We start from the raw sequence: 13,617 nt of genomic DNA on the forward strand, positions 1-13,617 counted from the left end.
TCTAAGACATCTCCAAAGGCCTCGTGATGGAAAATGCTATCCACATCCAAAGAAAGAACTATGGAATTTGAATTGCTATTTCTTTTCTCTTCTGTTGAGTTTTGTTTCCTCTTACTGGGGGTTCCTCCTGTTGGTTTTAATTTTTACTTACAACATCACTAATCTGAAAATATGTTTAATAGGAATGTATATGTATAGCCTATCTCAGATTGTGCACCATCTTGGGGAGGGTGGTGGGGAGGAAGGGGGAGAAAAATTTTAAACTCAAAAGCATAAGGAAGTGATTGTTGATAAATCAAAATAAATTAATAAAAAAATTTTTTAAAAACCACCAGGACAAAGAACATCTCTAGGCTTCACTTCTCTTCTTTCCAAGATGTTCCATTTCTAGCCCAGTCTAGAAGGTATGAAGGGGGCCTGTTCTGTCCATGCTCAACCAAGTACATTTGTTCATACTAGCTTAGTACATTTCCCACTGGGAAGCTTGGAAGGGAGGTTTGCTTATGTGGATGGGGAGTGGCATTTTTGGAACATCTGGATAGAAGAAAACCATCTCTAGGAAGTTAGAGATATTTCCTACCTCAAAGGGAAAACTTCAAACTCATCTCAGGACAAATGAGAGCCTTTACCTGTGTGTGAAGATTCCACCTGTGAAGGGAAAGTCACTATCTCTAACAGATTTAGGGGATGGGGAGTCTCATAAAAGAGGGAAGGGAAGAGAGAGGGATATGTAAAAAGGATGACAGATCCACCTGAGGGTGGTAGCCCCATCTCTGGTGTAATCTCAGATGTGGGGGCGTGGGGAACCTCTTTTCACTCCAGGTGGTAACAGCAATGTTAGTTCCCTTTCCTGGAGCCTCTGGCCCTCATGCCCCATTGCAACTCCTTGGTTTGACTTCAACATAGAACTAACCATCCCCAGGAAATGCCTCCCTCTGGTCCAGGCAGGAATCCCAATACCTTACACCCTCCCACTTTGGGGGAAGGAGGGAAAAGAAAAGAGGAAAAAATACTCTCTCCTCTCGGTCAGGGAAAAGATCTGGGGACCACCTAGCAGTCTACCACCCCTCCCACTTCTCTTTACTGGGGAAGTGCCCAGTCCAGTGCCCCATGTCCACCAACCCCCACCCCTCCCAAGTTGTGCTGGGACATGAATCAGCTCTCACAGCTTGTTAAAGCTGGACCTCTTCTTTTCATGCCCTCACCCCAGGAAACACCAAGCTACAGCTTTTCCAGCTCTCCTCAGCAGGGGGCCAGGGTCCTCACTTTATAAACATCCCCATGCCTGTAAGAGCACAAGGCATACAGTGGTGTGAGACAACAGCCCAGGGGAGACAGACTAAGAGGGGATATAGAGAAGTAGAAGAGACAAGACGAGAGGTTCTGAGAGTAAAGCAGGGCCTGTGAAAGTTAGCCCTGCAGGAATGGCACTAAGGCAGTGGGCTAGGAGGAGCAGGGGGACCCCAAGAAGCTGGGGAACCATCTGCTTGGTGATTTCACTCCTCTTGCAACTACAAGGAGCTCACAGCAAATGTAATTTCCAAGATCAAGGTAAAAAGGACAGAAGAGGGGAAAGCAGGGAAACAGGAAACTGGGGGCCTAAGGAGAGATGATCTGAGACCAATCCTTAGCACTTCCTTCTTATTTATGGAAGGATGCTCCCTTTTCCCTTCATTCCCACTCCTCTCCTGCCCCCTCCCCCTAAAAAAATAGAGTATTGTAATTCTCCTCCCACTCCAGGCCAAAGCTCTTCTTGAAAGGCATGCTATCCCTGCTAATTTTCCTCATTCCTTCTCAGGAACATTTTAGCCTGGGCGAATCCTGGCTCTGAAGCAACTGTTTCCACCTGCACCTGCGTACACCCCATTGGTGTGGGCTGCTGCAATACGTAAGTGATTTGGGGTTACTATGATGTGCCTGACTGGGAATGGGAGAGGAAGGACTGGGAGGAGGGAAATGACTAGGGATGACATAGAATTAAGGAGATGTGACAAAAGGGATTAAGGCATGGAGAAAAAAGGAAGACTATGTTGTATTGGGATGGGTAGAGGGGGTAAGTACAGACTAGGAGAATGTCCAGGGTGGAAGTCAAGTCCTACTCTTGCTTTAAAACAAGGACTCCTGGAATAGAGTGGTTTCACTGGAGGCAGAGCTGGTGGGAAGAGGCAGTACCTCAGTGTGCACTTTCCTTACCTATGATGTTCACCTAGGTCCCAGCATCCCATCAACTTCCCAGTGGAATGTGAGGTACAATGGGAGGAAGGGACCTGCCACATCTCCCTGGTGCAAAAATCTGACCCTCACCTGCCCTGCAGGGGAGGCCCCCCTCTCCAACCTTGAATGGGGCTCAGACAATACCCTTGACTCCGGGGCCCCAGGACTACATCCCAGTTAGGTTCCACTGACCATCCACTTTGCTGCCTTCCTGCCTACTGCGGCTGCTGCCACCTCCAGAAAAACCACTAACAGCTGTGAATTTATTCTAAATAAATAAGTTAAAGGACAGCCAAATGCCTGCCTTGGAGTCCCTTCTCAGACTCTGTCTTTCATGCTGTGCCCAAACACAGCAGTGCCATAGTGGGTAACTGGAGCCCAGATCAGACGGTGCTGGCACTGGGGCCTGAAGCAGCATAGGAAACCAACATGGGGCTCATGGGCAGCACCTTGATGGGGAGGTCCCAACTGAAGGTGCCCACAGGCATTTGTTCAAGTCCTGTCCAGACCACAGGCTCAGGATGCTCCATGGGAGGGAGCAGTGCCAAGCCAGGTTCCCGAGATGTCACAAATTCAAAGTGTAGCCACCACTTCAAGGACACAATGGCCATGCAGAAGCCCAGGGTAGAGCTTAGTGGAATGGGAAGAGAGAAGCTAGTTCTGGTTGTGTGTAGACAGGATTCCTGTTGTCGGGTATGAGTCACATGGGACACAGATGAAGCCCCACTTGCCCCCCAGCGTCGCTGGTACTCAGGCTGCACAGTCTCTTCTGTCTGTAGACTCACTGAGAACAGCAAACAGGCCACAGTCCCCTCCCCCAGGTTCAGGATCCTTATTACATCCTCTCCAAGTCTATATATGGACTTGAAGATTCCAAAGGTTCCAACTTCCCCTTGACCACCACTGATGTATTGATACAAACTGCGGCAGGATGTGGCAGTCATGAGGAACTCTCCTGACAATTCTGGTAGTCGGGAATCCTTTCTACTTACTTCTTCTTCTTCCAGGAATGGGCTGGATGGAGCCACAGTCTCATCCTGGGGGAACAGGGTATCTTGGAAGCCAGTCAACATGAGCACCCTCAGTGGTACCCTAAGCAAAGTGATGGGGCAGTGGACCTGCTGGCAGCCAATGGTCAGCTTGTAGACATACTTGACCGACTGACCCTGAAAAGATGGTGGTCCTTCCACAGAAAGCACTTCACTGTAGGAATAGAATTTGGACTGTCTGGCGTCTAGTCTCAAGTCACAGAACAGAATCTTTGGAGGAGTAGATAGGATGCATTGACTCCACTCACTTCAGTGCGGCAAGAACACAGTCTGGCTTTCAGGCTGAACATCTGGCTAGCTGGAGTTGGGGATGGGGGCAGGCAGTGCCACATGGCTCTCACTGGCATGGAACTGGCAATGTATTTGGGCACTGGCCCAAGCCAATGCTTCACTGGATGCAGAGGTGGCCATGGGAAATAAGGAGTTTGTGACAGTCACCACACACTCCAGTGCCTCCCCAGCCAGAAACACGGGACCCCGACTCAGCTCTGCTACCAACTCAATCATGGTAGCCCTGGGAGCAGCTCTGGGCTGGTCTGTGACTCCACTTCTTTGTCCCTTTGGCTCGGCATGGCATAGCATGGCATCAATCATCAACATTTCTATATACAACCAATAAAAACTCAGCAGGAAAAGATAAAAAGAGAAATTCTATTTAAAATAACTGCAGACAATATGCAATACTTGGGAGTCCACCTGCCAAGACAAACCCATGGGCTACATGAACATAATTACAAAACACTCTTTACACAAATAAAGACAGATCTAAACAGGAGAAATATTAATTGTTCATGAGTAGGCTAAGTCAACAGGATAGAAATGACAATTCTACATAAGTTAATTTACTTATTCAGTGCCAAACCAATCAAAGTACCAAAGAATTATCTTATAGACCTAAAACACACACACACACACACACACACAGAATTCATCTGGAAGAACAAAAGGTTAAGAATATCAAGAGAATCAATGAAAAAAATGTAAAGGAAGGTGGCCTAGCAGTACCAGATTTCAAACTAGAATACAAAGCAGAAATCATGAAAACAATCAGATATTAGCTAAGAAATCGAGTAGTGGATCAGTGGAATACATTTGGTACACAATACACAGGAGTGAATGACCACAGTGATCTAGTGTTTGATAAACCCAAAGATCCAAGTTTCAGGGACAAGAACTCACCATTTGACAAAAATTGCTGTGAAAACTGGAAAGCAATTTGTCAGAAACTTAGCATAAACCAAATCTCACATTGTATAGTAAGATAAGGTCAAATTGGGTACAGAATTTAGTCATAAAGGGCGATATCATTAGCAAATTAGGGGAACATGGAAAAATGTACTTGTCAGATTGATCGATAAGGGGAAACTTTATGACCAAACAAGAGATGGAGAGGATCATGGGAAGTGAATTAGATAATTTTGATTACATGAAATTAAAAAGGGTTTGCACAAACAAAAGTAATACAGCCAAAATTATAAAGAAAATAGCAAAGTAAGAAAAAATTTACAGCAAATTTCTCTGGAAAAGGTCTCATTTCTCAAATATATAAGGAACTGAGTCAAATTTCTAAAAATACAAGACATTCTGAAATTCATAAGTGGTCAAAGGACGCATTCTTTGAAAACAGGTAGTTTTCAGACAAAGAAATCAAAGCTATCTATAGTCATATAAAAATGTTCTAAATCACTATTGATTAGAGAAATACAAATTAAAACAAGTCTAAGATACCACCTCAAACCTATCAGATTTATTAACATGACAGATAAGGAAAATGACAAATGCTGGAGGGGATGTGGAAAAATTGGGACATTAATGCACTGCTGGTGTAGTTGTGAACTGAGCTAACCATTCTGATGAACAATTTGGAACTATACCCAAAGGATATAAAACTGTGCATATCCTTTAACCAACTACTAGGATTATATCCCATAAAAATCCAAATAAAAAGGAAAAGAACCTATTTGTACAAAAATATTCCAAACCACATTCCACAATACAGTGCAAATAAATATATGACCTTAAAATAAAATATCATACTAATGAAAAAAATCAGAATAGAAATAGATCATGTACCTCTCACTGCTATGGGTAAGAAATATATATTTAACCAAAGAGGCAGTAGAGACAATTAGAAAGGATAAAATCTGCAGCTTTGATTATTTAAAACTGAAAAGTTTCTGCATAAACAACATTAATACAACATTAATTAATTAATTAATAAGATGAGAAGTGATTGAATGGGAAAAAAACTTCTGTATCAAATTCCCCTGATTAGGGTTTAATGTTCAAAATATATAAACATCATTACCTTACTGATAAATGGTCAAAGGACATGAACAAATAGTTCATGAAGAACTGCAAAGTATTCACAACCAAGTGGAAAAAAATCACTAATACTATCAGAAATACAAAACAAAACAACCCTAAGGTTTACCTCACACTCTGAATTGGCAAAAGAGACAAAAAAGAGCAATGGTAAAAGTTGGGAGAGGGTAGGGAGATAGGCACACTAATATGTAGTCAGGGAAACTATGAAATGTTACAATCATTTTTGGAAAGGAATTTGGAATCATGCAAAGTAAGCAACAAAAATGTCTATACCATTTAAAATAAAGACTCCAGTACAGGGCTTATACCCCAAGAAAGTTGTTGAAAAGAAAAAGTCCCCATATACTCCAAAATATTTATAACAGCACTTCTTGTTCTAGCTAAGAATAGGAAACAAAGTAGATGCGCATCTATTGGGGAATGTCCTAACAAAGTCTGGTACACGAATGTAATGGAATACCACCATGTTGCTGTAAGAAATGATGGGTATGATGAATACAGAGAAGTATGGAAATATCTTTGTGAACTGATGCAAAGGGAAGTAAGCAGAGACAAGAAAACAATATACATGTTAACTACAACAATTTAAATGGAAAGAACAACGTACCAAAAAGTTAAAAGTGCCTGGAACAAAATGTTAAAAATCAAGCAGTCTCAAAAGAAGACAGGAAAAAACACCATCAACTTACACCTTCCTGGAGGGGAGAGGTCCACAGGTGTTCCACATTGCGCATGTTTTCCAAATGCATACTTCGGTTGTGCTGACTTTTTTCCTCCCTAAAACAAACAAACAAAAAAAAAAATACTCTTTGTCACACGAGATGGCTCTCAGGGAGGAGAAGAGACATTAATAAAAACTTTTAAAAAGAGGTCAAAAATTTCAAGTGTAATAATGGAGGAGGGGAAAGGAGGAAAGAAAGGGGTTTGGTGAGTGTTTACAAGTAGCAGATCTCAAAATATTCTACAAATTTGTGATTATGAAAATGATTGGTACTTGTTAAAAGGAGAGCCTGAACAATGGAAAAGATTAGGTATGCAATATATAGAAGCAAATGAGTACAATATTATGGTGTTTAATAATCCAAAGACATTGGTTGTTGGGGGTAGGGTAGAGGAGGACAAACTTTGATAAAAAAAAAACCAGATAGAATAAGTGAAAAGCAATTTGGAAGAAATTTGATAGGAGATCAACACTTCATACCACATATCAAATAAAACTACAAATGAATATAAGAATTAGATATAAAATGGAAATCATTAGCAAATTAGAGGAGCAGGAGCAAGGAGGAAATGACTTTTTACATCTATGGACAGGGGAAGAGGTCATGACAGAACAAGCCACAGAGAGGATCACAGAAAATAAAATGGATGATTCTGCCTCTATAAAATTGAAATGTTTTTGCGCAAACTCACTGCAGTTAAACTAAAGGGGTAACAGTTTAGAGACGAAAAACATCTTTGTGGTAATGTTCTCTAAATAACATTGCATATGTATGATATATAAGGAATTGATTTCAATATGAATCATTAAGATTCTCCAAGAGATCAAAGGATATGAACAGTAAGTTTTCAAAGGAAGAAATCCAAGCTATCAATAACCGTATGACAAAATGCTCCAAATCCCTCATAATTAGAAAACTGCAGATTAAAACAACTCAGTTCTTTCAGTCTGAAAATCATAGAGATTCACAGGTTTACAGACAGTCTCTTCTTTCTGTTCAATAACAACATACATGGAAATGTCTCTTTCACCAGGTGCTGGTTCAAATCGTAACAAAAATAAATATACAGTTAAGTTAAATGTGGCCAAACAAAAGAGATGATGGGGAGAAGGGGAGAGGAGGAGTTTGTAGACTGTCTACTCTCTCCCCATCTTCAAGGTCAAGCCCAAGACAGAAGGAAGCAAGGGAGGGAGTGAAGGAGGGAGGAAGAAAGCCTCCATTTGAAGAGGGAGTATCCCCAAAGGATTTTCCCTGCTGCCTGCCACCCCACTCCATTACCCTCCAAGCCCCCAGCCCTCCAGACCAAGGCTTGGGCAGGCAGATAGTACCAGGCAGAGCAGAAGTCTGAGCAGCCCTGGAAGAGCAGGTACAAACAGGTAAACACATATAGACATACACACAGACACCTCCCTCCCACCAAACGCAAAGGATCCTACCTACAGACACAACATGTGGAAAAGCAGTGGTAAGAATGCTCCTAGGAACCCTAAACAACATCCCCCTTGGCACTGAGAGAAGGCTATGGAGGCAATTCTGGAGAAATTGAGTAGGGAGGAGCAGGGGCAGGAGAGGTAGGGGCAGGAGAGGTAGGGGCTGCAGAAGAAAGGGAGAGATCACTTACCTCACACCCTCCCACACTTGTACAGGCAGGACCCTTGGGGACCCACCAGGTAGGGGAAGGAGGGTAAAGCAGCAGAAGGGCATAGTGGAGAAGCAGAGTGGAAAAGGAGCATGAGCAAGAGGACATCCAGCTGCCTGCAGCACCTTCCAGACTCCAGGGAATAGGGAACTATAACATCCTCCCCCTTCTCCTCCTCCTCCTCTAGACACACAAAGGACTGACTGAAGTGGAGGGCCAGGAAGCGGTGATGTCATCTTGGAGCTGAAGCTACCCTCAGCCAATGGGAGAAATGAGAGGTGGGACCAATGAGGGAGCTGGGGTGACCTCTTCCCAGAACAGAGGGAGGAAGGATGCAAGAGATAGGGAAGGAAAGGGGATCTATAAAGTCAAGCCCAGAGAAGTGCCCCCCCATCACCATCATTTCATTTTTGTAAGAAATCCTTATCCTAGCTTTACCTTTAGCCAAAATGAGTTTTCAATAATTTACACAACAGCTTGGTTTACATGACATATCCACAGATTTTTTTAAAAAAACAACCACCATAATTTAAGCACCAAAGACAATAGAAACTTCTGCCAGGCATCCTCTCAGTAAGTCACCTAATCTAGTCATGGTCATATATGCATGCATCAGAAAGACCCTATGGGCACATGGTAGCATGACCACTCTTCAAAAACATTATGTCTGATGCACCCAGATCCACACTGGTCATCTGTCATGACAACCATGGTGTGTGAGCCCAAATAGGCCTGCTATTGTTAGACTCAATAACTTAGGAGGGCCCCATGTCATCCCAACAGTGATTCTGACCTGAGATCTAGTTTTAGGCCGGCCTCTGACATTTGGCATGGTTGGCAAATAGGATGAAATTCAAAGGCTTCATGACTCACATTGTAGTTGAACTGGGGGAAGAACCCTGCAAATATGGAGGATGGGATGACTGGATGGCCAGACAATGCATGGCTGCATGGCTCCTGGTCCCAAGAAACCTCCTGATCATGGATTGTCAGTCATCTCCATGCAAGAGTGAGCTGGCTCCCAACAGGCAACATGATGAGCTTAGTGCATGCTGGAGGACTCTAGCCAAGAGGCGAAAAAAAGCACCAAGCCCAGAATTCCCTGGTTGTTTTTGACTGTCAGTATAATAAAACCAAAAGTTGGGCCAGGATATTCAGCAGCCAGAGATAGAGTTCTTAGTTTTCAGGGATTGTGCAATGAGCACCTAAAGTCAGCTAATGGTACTGGTGGCTGGACAGGTGAAGGGGTCTCTCCTGATGGGACTGGGGACTGATGGGCTATAGCCAAGAACCCACCCTATGGTCTCTTACCCAGAGGTTCAACTACCTGCTGAGAATGGAGCCATGAGACTGGAGAAGAGAAGACATAAGGTAGACATTTGGATAATTCCTACCCAATAATGCTCCTTGTGCCAGAGCACCCAGCTAATTCAACCTGCCCTCATCTGGCAAACTGGCATTCTCCCACCTCAGGGCAAAAGGTTTGCCCCAATAAGCTGATAGCTGTAACTACATCTGAATGCCCAGAACATGTATACAACCTCACAGAAGTTATGCCAGTAACACATCAGGGTCACACCTGTTTCACTAGAGGATATGTTGGTAACTTCTGGGTTTCTTCTATAGTCTCCCATGGCCCATGTTCAGGTAGGCCTATTTCTAGGCATAACTTTCTTTTCTTTTTTTTTATTTTAGCATGTGTTTTTAAAAATTTGGGTTACAAATTTTCTCCCTTCCTGCCTCCCCACCCACCCTCATTGAAAAGGCAAGCATCTCTATATAGGTTATAGATGTGTAGTCATGCAAAACACTTTCATAGTAGTCATGTTGTGAAAAACTAAGTATATTTCCCTTCATCCTATCCTACCCCCCATTTATTCTATTCTCTTTTGACCCTGTCCCTCCTCAGAAGTATTTGCTTCTGATTATCCCCTCCCCCAATCTGCCCTCCCCTCTATCAACCCCCTGCTCTCTTGTTCCCTTTCCCCCTTATTTTCCTGTAGGGTAAGATAGATTTCCATACCCCATTGTGTATGTTATTCCCTCCTTAAGCCAAATCCTATGAGAATAAGATTCACTCATTCCCTCTCACCGTCCCCCATTTCCCCTCCACTGTAAAAGCCTTTTCTTGTCTGTTTCATGTGAGATAATTTACCCCATTCTACTTCTCCCTTTCTCTTTCTCCCAGTATAATCCTCTCTCACCCCTTAATTTTATTTTCCAGATATCACCCCTTTGTCTTCAACTCACCCTGTGCCCTCTATTTATCTATCTATATATCTATCTATATATACATATAATTTTTCCCTCCCACTACCCTAAGGCTGACAAAGGACTCATGAATTACAAATATCATCTTTCTATGCAAGAACGTAAACAGTTCAACCTTAATAAGTCTCTTATGATTTCTCTTTCCTGTTTACTTCTTCCATGTTTCACTTGAGTCTTGTATTTGAAAGCCAGATTTTCTATTCAGCTCTGGTCTTTTCTTCAGGAATGCTTGAAAGTCCCCTATTTCATTAAATGACCATTTTTTACCCTGAAGGGTTATACTCAGTTTTGCTGGGTAGGTGATTCTTCGTTGTAATCCTATGTCCTTTGCCCTCCGGAATATTCCAAGCCCTCCAGTCCCTTAATGTAGAAGCTGCTAAATCTTGTGTTATCCTGATTGTGTTTCCACAATACTTGAATTGTTTCTTTCTGGCTGCTTGCAATATTTTCTCCTTGACCTAGGAATTCTGGGATTTGGCTACAATATTCCTAGGAGTTTTCCTTTGGGGATCTCTTTCAGGAGGAGATCGGTAGATTCTTTCCATTTCTATTTTGCCCTCTGGTTCTAAAATATCAGGGCAGTTTTCCTTGATAATTTCTTGAAAGATGATGTCCAGGCTCTTTTTTTGATCATGGCTTTCAGATAATCCAATAATTTTTAAGTTCTCTCTCCTGGATCTATCTTCCAGGTCAGTTGTTTTTCCAATGAGATATTTCACATTCTCTTCTATTTTTTTTCATTCTTTTGGATTAGTTTTTCAGTGCCTTGATTTCTCAAACTGTCACTAGCTTCCAATTGCTCCATTCTAATTTTTAAGGAAGTATTTTCTTCAGTAAGCTTTTGGACTTCCTTTTCCATTTGGCCAATTTTGCTTTTTAGGGCATTCTTCTCCTCATTGGCTTTTTGGACCTCTTTTGCCATTTGGGTTAGGCTATTTTTTAAGGTGTTATTTTCTTCAGTATTTTTTTGGGTCTCCTTTAGCATCACTCTCAGTTTTTCCTCTACTTCTTTTACTTGCTTCTCAAAATCCTTTTTGAGCTCTCCCATGGCCTGGGACCAATTCATATTTTTCTTGGAGGCTTTGGATGTATGAGCTTTGGCTTTGTTGTCTTCTTCTGGTTGTATGTTTTGATCTTCTTTGTCACCAAAATAAGATAATATAGTCTGACTCTTTTTGTGCTGCTTGCTCATGATCCCAGCCAATTACTTGAGTTATAAACTCTTTGTTAAGGTAGGGGACTGTTTCCAGTGTGGAGAATGTACTGTCCCAAGCTTCAGGGGTTTTGTGTAGCTGTTTTCAGAGATACTTTTAAGTAAGTAAATTTTCAGTTCTTCCAAGGTGCTATGATCAAGGGCAAGGTGTTTACTCCTTTTCTGTCCTGTGCTCTGCTCTATGAGTGACCACAAGCACTCTTTTCTGTCTTGGAATCGAGGAAGATCTCCTCTCCATGGCCACTACAAGCTCCACCATGCCAGTGCTCCTCCTTGCCCCAGAACCGCCACCCAGAACTGTGACCCAGATCCAAGCACAGACAAAGCAAGAGAATCCTGCACCAGCAGAGAGATTCCTGCAATCCCCCTCTGATCAGCCACTGGATTCACCCTCAGTCTGTGGGCCAGAAGCTCAGGAGGCAGCCACTGCCCCAGGGCCAAGCTCGCGGAATGGGGCTGGGACTGGGTTTCACCTTCACCGCACAAACAGACTTTTCCCACTGACCTTCTAAGTTGTCTTTGGCATTCATGGGTTGAGAAGTCTGGAAACTGCCACAGCTGCCTGTGATTCAGTCCTCTGAGGCCTGCTCCAGGTTTGCTGTGGCCTGTGCGCCCATGCCGAGCTACGTTCCTCTCCCAGCCTGGCACGATATACCTTTCCAATCAACCATCCAGGTTGTCTTGGGCTGGAAATTTGTTTCACTTTATCTTTTTGTGGGTTCTGCTGCTTTAGAATTTGTTTACAGCCATTTTTATAGGTATTTGGAGGGGTTTGGGGGAGAGTTCAAGCAAGTCACTGCTTTTACTCCACCATCTTGGCTCCGTCCCCTCTGAAGTTAGGCATAACTTTTCTATGAAAAGTTAGAGAAGCCTTCATTTGCTCAAACAAATTATATTCTTTACTGACATGATCACAGAATTAAGAGATGGAAAGGCCACAGGATATTATCTAATGAAACCTGCTCAGAGGAAGAACAGCAAGCTCCAGGAGGGGGTAGGGGTGTGCCAAAACCAAAATGATAAGAAGTAGCAGATCCTAGATTTGAAGTCATATGCTTTGGTCCAAATCTTAAAAAAATAAAATAAAAATAAACCCTTTAGGTTATGATTCCTGAATGAGAAGTTAAACAAACTCAATGTGAACTCCATGCTACAACCTAATAGCTGCCAGAGTTGCTGCCCTGTGTTGGAGAACAGAATTTTGGACGTGATTAGTAGATACCTCAATTGCCATGGGTGCTCCTTTTGTAAATAAAGGTATACAGGTTGCATCTCTGAAGTAATGAGCCATGGCAGAGGCCAAGGGTGACCCTTGCTCCCTACTCATGACTCCTCCTATGATGTGGGGAAAATTATGAGAAATTAAGTGATATTTTTGTGGCTATGCAACCAAGCTCTCTCAAATCTGCAACTGTACAGTCCCAGGCTTCCTAAAATGGAAAGAAATTCCATTAATACTGTAGACAAGCCAATCCCTTGACAACAGTTTAAATGCAAGTTTTCTAACCTGGTAAAGACCTCATGCAATCCTGTGTCTCTGGGTTGCCATAGACTGCCTCACACTGGTCCCGAACAAGGATTCCTCCCCTGGTATGGTGGTCACACTATTTACTATACACAAGAACCCACTGAAGAGCAGATTCATTGACTTATACAGTTTGTGTAGGGAAAACTTTCAAACAGGATGTTTGAGAAACTGGATTCCAATGAATTGTTAGGTTCTTCCTACCGTAGATAAGGCCATGTGAGGTGGAATGAATTATGAGCTATCACAGCCTTCATAGCCAGTGAAACCATTAAAGCCACAGGTGCCCAGCAAAGAAATCTTCACTCCCTGGCACTGATGGTTTTAGACCACCACATTGCCCTAGGTTATCTGCTAGCTAGTGAAGAAGGCAACTGTGCTGCAACCAATACTTCACATTGCTTTGAAGTGAATATCAGTGAAGAAATGGCAACATCCATGGAAAAGATTAGGGAACAGCTCAACTGGTTCTCCAACTTCAAACAGAAATAGCCAAGGAATTTGTTCTTCTGGTCAAGATGAGGCTCTTGGGGAGGCTGAGGCCTTCCTCAATCAGTTTCCCCAATACTCATCTTGTCTGCCATAGAACACTATGGAGGTCAAATGGGATCTGAGATGAATCCAATGGAAAGATATATCCTCATCTGTTTTATGTC

General features: G+C 42.8%; 2 pseudogenes; one reads left to right on the plus strand and one right to left on the minus strand.

The window, feature by feature from the left end:
• The first annotated feature begins 1,150 nt into the window (after nt 1–1,150).
• LOC114054471 lies at nt 1,151–2,395 on the plus strand (annotated as a pseudogene).
• A 191-nt stretch (nt 2,396–2,586) lies between these two features.
• Nucleotides 2,587–3,770, minus strand: LOC114054466 (annotated as a pseudogene).
• Nucleotides 3,771–13,617: the final 9,847 nt, after the last annotated feature.

This window comes from Vombatus ursinus, unplaced genomic scaffold, assembly GCF_900497805.2.
Source record: "Vombatus ursinus unplaced genomic scaffold, bare-nosed wombat genome assembly UNPS02004276.1, whole genome shotgun sequence".
Taxonomy (NCBI): Eukaryota; Metazoa; Chordata; class Mammalia; order Diprotodontia; family Vombatidae; genus Vombatus; species Vombatus ursinus.